The sequence below is a fragment of the Rhinoraja longicauda genome, chromosome 4 (assembly GCF_053455715.1).
Source record: "Rhinoraja longicauda isolate Sanriku21f chromosome 4, sRhiLon1.1, whole genome shotgun sequence".
Taxonomy (NCBI): domain Eukaryota; kingdom Metazoa; phylum Chordata; class Chondrichthyes; order Rajiformes; family Arhynchobatidae; genus Rhinoraja; species Rhinoraja longicauda.
Window position 1 is genome coordinate 70609183 of NC_135956.1, and position 7257 is coordinate 70616439.

Here is a 7257-nt window from a genome sequence, read left to right on the forward strand (position 1 = left end):
GCAGAGTATCAGCACATTCACAGGTTTCCTCCCACGTTTCAAGGAAGTACGGACTTGTGGGTTCATTGGCCTCTGTAAATTGCCCCCAGTGTGTAGGGAGTGGGCGAGAAAGTGATAACATAGAACTAGTGTGAAAGGGTGATGGATGGTCGGCGTGGTTGGTGACCTGTTTCCTTGCTGTAAGTTTCAATCGATCAATCCAAAATTAGTCACATTCCAGTGTGTCACACTCATCATTTCTTGGTTTCTTTCTCTACTGAATTCCCTGGTTATGCAAACACTTCCTTTAATTGTAGTGTTCTAGGAAGAATAATTTTTGTTTTCCCTTCTGGTGCTGGTGAATGTTATATAGTGTTCTGATTGTATAATCAATAATCCTTGAATAATTGTTGAATTGGACTCCACCCCATCCGTGCAGTTGATGACCTTTTGTATTTTTAGTTTAGTTCAGTTTAGTTTAGAGATACAGCGCGGAAACAGGCCATTCAGCCTACCGAGTCCGCACCGACCAGCAATCCCTGCCCATTAACACTACCCTACACACACAAGGGCCATTTTTGTACATTTATACCAAGCCAATTAACCTGCAAACCTATACGTCTTTGGAGTGTGGGAGGAAAGCGGAGATCTTGGAGAAAACCCATGTAGGTCACGGTGAGAACGTACAAACTCCGTACCGACAAGCACCCGTAGTCAGAATTGAACCTGTGTCTCTGGTGCTGTAAGGCAGTAGCTCTACCACTACGCCACTGTGCCGCCCATGGTGGCTTCATCTTTGTCCTGTCCCTATGACAGACAGTAACTTGTTTCTGTAGTGGTTTTGTGGGTATTGAGGTGGCCAATGAACCAAAGTAGGAACCACAGACTCCCTCACAGATGGTCAGTAAACTAAACCTCTGCTTTTGATACATGGACTGGAGGTTGCCAGTAGCAGTCTGAATGTCCTTTCTCTACTCTGAGAGGTTTTCCCACGGGTCATTGGGGATGTTGCATTTTTTCCAAGCAACTTTTGAGCATATCCTCTGATCACAATGGCACTGCTGATAGAGACCCAGCTTCGATTCTGACCTCGGGTGCTGCCTGTGTGAAGTTTGCACAGTCCTGAGACTGTGTGGGTTTCCTCCGGGAGCTCCGCTTTCCTCCCAGTCCCCATCGATGCTTGGGTTTGTAGGTTAATTGTCCTCTTTAAAATTCCTCCTAGTGTGCAGGGAGTAGATGACAAAGTGAGATAACATATAATTAGTGTGAACAGGTGATTGATGGTCGACGTGAACACGGTGGGCCGAAGGGCCTTTTTCCATGCTGTATCTCTAAACTAAACTAAACTAAACCTGCTAATCTCTTCATCAAACTCTGTCCTAAAGAGTTTTAAATGACCATAGCAACCAACTATGCTCTCTGGAACTCATTTAAAATTGTCGTCAACATAATTTGCAATATCTGTGGAATTCTCTGCCTCAGAAGGCAGTGGAGGCCAGTTCTCTGAATGCATTCAAGACAGAGCTAGATAGAGCTCTTAAGGATAGCGGAGTCAGGGGGTATGGGGAGAAGGCAGGAACGGGGTACTGATTGAGAATGATCAGCCATGATCACATTGAATGGTGGTGCTGGCTCGAAGGGCCGAATGGCCTACTCCTGCACCTATTGTCTATTGTCTATTGTCTATTGTCTATTATAATTAGTCTACAAATCCGAACATCTTTGGAGTGTGGGAGGAAACCAGAGCTCCTGCAGGAAACCCTCGCAGGGAACGTGCAAACTCCATATAGACAGCACCCATGGTCAGGATTGAGCCCGGGTCTCTGGCGCGATGAGATAGCAACTCTACTGCTGTGCCAAAGTGCCACCCACAGGACAGGCAGTTCCATAGCAGACAGGTAAAGTCCCAACCGTTCATCACAACGTGATTCCAGAACACAACTGATTCTTCTTCCCCATCTCCAAGAGCCTTAGAGTCATGGAGTCATACAGCATGGAAACAGGTCCTTCGGCCCAACTTGCCCATGCCGACCAAAATGCCCCATCTACACTAGTCCCACCTGCTCGCATTAGGCCCATATCTGCCTAAAACGTTCCTATCCGTACCTGTCTAAATGTCATATAAATTTTATTTCAGTACCTGCCTCAACTACCTCCTCTGGCTGCTCGCTCCATACACCTACCACCCTCTGTGAAAAAGCTGCCCCCTAGGTTTTTATTAAATCTTTCCCCTCTCACCTTAAAACCTGTGTCCTCTGATTCTCAATTCCCCTCCTTTGGGTAAAATACTCTGTGCATTCACCCTATTCGCGTGGCCTTGAATGCTCGCACCGCTGCTTACAACTCCGGTCTGGCATCCGGCAACATGGACGACTACAAGGGAGAGTCCTACCGACTGCGAAGGGCAGTGAAGGATGCAAAAAGGAGGTACCGGGACAAGATGGAGTCACAGATGGAGCAGCAGGACACCCGGCGCCTTTGGCAGGGGCTACGGACTATAACTAGCTACAGGTCCAGCACCCCCTCAACCGGAAGTGCCGGCTCCTCCTTAGCTGATGACCTAAACTCTTTTTATGCACGGTTTGAGACGGGTAACACCACCAGCTCGCCGTCTAAAAACAGCACCGAAGGGGCGCTGGCTAGCGAGGCTGGAGGGGGATCCACCGCCGGGGATGTGCACACATTCTCGGTGTCCGAGCATGAGGTGAGGTGGGCTCTGACGCGTGTGAACACGAGGAAAGCTGGAGGCCCAGGTGGTATATCTGGGTGAGTACTAAAGTCTTGTGCTACTCAGCTTGCTCCAGTGCTCACCACAATATTCAACCTCTCCTTGGCAAAGTCCGTGGTCCCTGCATGCTTCAAAAGATCCATCATTGTACCGGTGCCAAAGAATGCCTCTCCAGCGTGTTTAAATGACTACCGACCGGTGGCCCTCACCTCGGTTGTCATGAAATGCTTTGAGAGGCTAGTCAAGAAGCACATCTGTGCCCTCCTTCCTCGCAACATGGACCCACTACAGTTCGCATACCGTCCGAACAGGTCCACGGATGATGCGGTCTCCCAGGTTCTACACACCGCTCTCTCTCATCTGGACAGCCAGGGGGGCTATGTGAGGATGCTGTTCATTGACTTTAGTTCAGCATTCAACACAATAGTCCCCAGCAGACTGGTTGAGAAGCTGCTGGAACTGGGGCTTAGCACCCCTCTGTGTGCCTGGGTCCTGGACTTTCTCACTGCCAGGCCCCAAGTGGTCAGGATGGGGGAACACACATCTAGCTCCCTCACCCTGAACATAGGATCCCCCCAGGGCTGCGTCCTTAGCCCCCTACTGTACTCCCTGTACACACATGACTGTGGGGCCAGGTTCAGCTCAAACTCCATCATCAAGTTTGCTGATGACACTGTGGTGGTGGGTCGGATCTCCAACAACAATGAGAAGGCCTACCGGGAGGAGGTGGCTGATCTGGCACTCTGGTGTCAGGACAATAGCCTCCTCTTGAATGTCACTAAAACAAAGGAGCTGATTGTGGACTTCAGAAGGGCTAAATATCCAAGGACGTACACGCCACTGGAGATAAATGGGTCTATTGTGGATAGGGTGAGCAGTTTTAAATACTTGGGAGTCCGCATTGCAGAGGATCTGACGTGGGCAACGCACATTGCCGCACTGGTGGGTAAGGCTAAGCAGCGCCTTTACCACCTTAGACAACTGAGGAAATTCAGAGTGTCTCTGAGGATCCTTCATTGCTTCTACTCTAGGGCTGTAGAGAGCATCCTGTCCGGCAACATTACAGTCTGGTTTGGGAACAGCTCTGCCCAGGACAGGATGGCCCTGCAGAGAGTAGTGCGTTCGGCAGAACGCACCATGGGAACTACACTCGTCCCCCTGCAGGACCTATACATCAGGAGGTGCAGATCCAGAGCAAGCAAGATCATGAGGGACCCCTGCCACCCCAGTAACAGACTGTTCCAGATGCTACGATCAGGCAAACGCCTCCGCTGTCACGCTGTGAAAACGGAGAGGATGAGACGGAGCTTCTTCCCACAGGCCATCAGGACTGTCAACTTTTATAACCCCAGAGACTACATTTTTGTCGACACTAATAGTAACTTATTAACTTTATTTATATGCTGTAACTGTAATTCTTTTTGTGCACAACCCGCAGGCATTGCCACTTTCATTTCACTGCACATCGTGTATGTGTATGTGACAAATAAATTTGAACTTGAACTTGAACTATCTATTCCCCTCATGATCTTATATACTTCCTCCTTTTTCATCTTTGCTTAATTTCTTGGCTGTTCATGGGAGTGTACAGCACACAAACAGGTCTATAAGCCCAGAAGTATTTCAGATTGTATAGACAATTTCAATCTATTTCACGTTTGCAAGCAATATTTTAAATGCCAAGTCAGCACATTCCTTATCTATTGATGTTTACTTGCATTTCTGGAGAAGAATTAACGGAGCAAATATGCTTGCACTTTAATCGGAATTGGCTTTCCAAATTTCAACTGGTATTTACAATGAGTTAATCGAGGTTAATATTTGTCAGTCTTTGAGCAAAGATTAAGCTCATTAGTCATAGAGATAGGAGGATATGCAGTATTATCATTGAAGTAAAAAAAGACACAAAGTGTTGGAGTAACTCAGCGGTTCATGCAGCATATCTGGAGAACATGTCGGGACCCTTACTACAAATTGACTGGAGTATGGGGGGAGATAGCTGGAAGAGAAGAGGATGGGACAAATCCTGGCAAGTGATAGGTGGATACAGTTGAGGGGGGAGGTTCGATTTGCAGTCGGAAGAAGGGTCCAGACCTGAATCGTCGCTGGTCCATATTCTCCAGAGATGGTGCCTGACCCGCTGAGTTACTCCAGTGTTTTTTTTTGGAGAGGCTTACTCTGTTTTTCCTGGAGGAGAGAAGGTTATGAGGGGACATGAGAGAGGTACATAAAATTATGAGGGCTCTTGATAGTGTAGACTGTGGGAAACGTTTCCCCCTATGAGAGGCGGATAGAACTATAGGACATAGATTTAGGATAAAGAGAAAGAAATTTAGAGGGGATCTGAGGGGGAATCTTCTTCACACAACAGGTAGAGTTGCTGCTTCAGATCGCCAGAGACCCAGGTTCGATCCCGACCCCGACCTCGGGTGCTGCCATGCAGAGTTTGCACGTTCCCTCTGTGGAAACCATATGGGTTTCCTCTGATTGCTCTGGTTTCCTCCCACATTGCAAATTCGTGCAGGTTTGTAGGTTAATCGGCTTCTGTAAATTGCCCCAAGTATGTGGGGAGTGGGAAAGTGGGATGGGATAGAGCTAGTGTGAATGGGTTTGTATGGGCTCGGTGAGACGAAGGGTCTGGTTTCATGCTGTATTTGCCAGAGAGAGTAATGGAAACAGAGTCACGGGCAGCATTTAAGAAGTATCCACACAAGCAATTGAATCACCCAGACATAGAAGGCTACGGTCCAAGTGTTGGATTAAGCTATTAATATGGAGAGATGGCCACTGGTTGGTATGAACATGATAGGCCAAATAGCCTGTTTCCTATATCATACGACAGGTATACCTACTTTGAAGAAGTTCTCCTCCTCTCTCTGATGCCACTATCGTCCTGTTGAGTTTCATTGTCTGTATTATTCGTTATCACCTAGCCCACAGCCAACAATGGACCGTTTCCTTGATCATCGTTACTTTTTTGCACATCTTTCATTCATTTGTCCTATATCTCTCCATATCACCATCGTTTCCTTGTCTCCTGACTCTCAATCTGAAGATGGGCCTTGACCCAAAACGTCACCTGTTCCTTTTCTCCAGAAATGCTGCCTGACCCGCTGAGTTACTCGAGCTTTTTGTGTCCATCTTCCTATATGACTCTATAGTTCTATTTCATATCAATCTGAAGATGTATCCTCTAAGCTAACAGAACCCCCCCCCCACCCTCTCACCCAATTCCATTAAGGTTTAGGTTAAAGCACCAGAGGGCGCCGCACGATGGCTGCCTCGCCTACAGTCTGTCTGTCCTTTTCAAACGCTTTTTGTTATTTTTAGTGTGTTTTAAAAGTTTATGTTAATGTTCTCTGGTTTGTTTTATGTGGGGGGGGGGGGGGGGGGGGGAAGAGGGAGACTTTTTTTCAATCTCTTACCTTGCCGGAGATGCAATTGCTTTCCAGATCGTATTTCCGATCGCTCTGCGACCTCACATCATGGAGCTGGAGGTCTTGCCTGGGACTGATTTTGAGCCCCTGCAGGGCGTAGACTTACCATCGGAGCCATTCCCTTCCCTGGGATCGACGCTCCAACACAGCCTGTGGACTTAACATCAAGGAGCTCGCAGTCTCGTGTTGAGACCGGTCGGGAGCTCCAGGCTGCACGAGGTTCTGACCCGGGGTAGATCGCCGGCGCGGGGGAGCTGAGATCCCCCCCCAATACAGGCGCATAATCACCCTGACGAGGAAGGCCCGCCACCGCCTACAGGAGTCAAGATCGTCCCGACAACGAAAAGTTAGAGGCCCCCGACCACGGGAGGACAAAGAAGGGAGAGATTGAACTTTTTTTCGCCTTCCATCACAGTGAGGAATGTGGAGGGGTCACTGTGGTGGACGTTCATGTTAAAATGTATTTTGTGTGTCCTGTTGCTTTTTATTGCTATGACTGTATGGCAAATGAAGTTCCTCGAATGTTGCAAAACATACTTGGCTAATAAAGTATTATTGTGACTGTGATTGTGATTATTGTCACGTGTATCGAGGTACAGTGAAAAGCTTTGTTATACGTGCTATTCAAACAGATCAGATGATACTATGCATAATTACAATCATGCCAAACTCAAGTACAATAAGTGTAATGAAGGGGAAGATACAGAGTGCAGAATATAGCATTGTAGCTCATCAGTTCCATAGACAAAGTCCAATGTCCGCAATAGGGTATAGGTGAAGCAGACCGTACCCTAGCTTGTGGAAGGACCGTTCAGAAGTCTGATAACAGAGAGGAAGAAGCTATTCCTGAGTCTGGTGGGGCGCACTTGCAAGCTTCTGTACCTTCTGCCCAACGGGAGCAGGGAGAAGAAGGAATGAAGGTGTGGGAAAGGTCTTTGATTATGTTGGCTAGTTTTCCAAGACAGCATGAAGTCTGGATGGAGTCAATGGTGGGAAGTCAATGGTCTGTGTGATGGACTGGGCTACATCTGGAGAAAGGTTAGTCCTAGGGATTTTAACATGGGGCTGACCTAACATTCAGAATTAGTGACAGCTTCCCCTTCCCCAATCTTC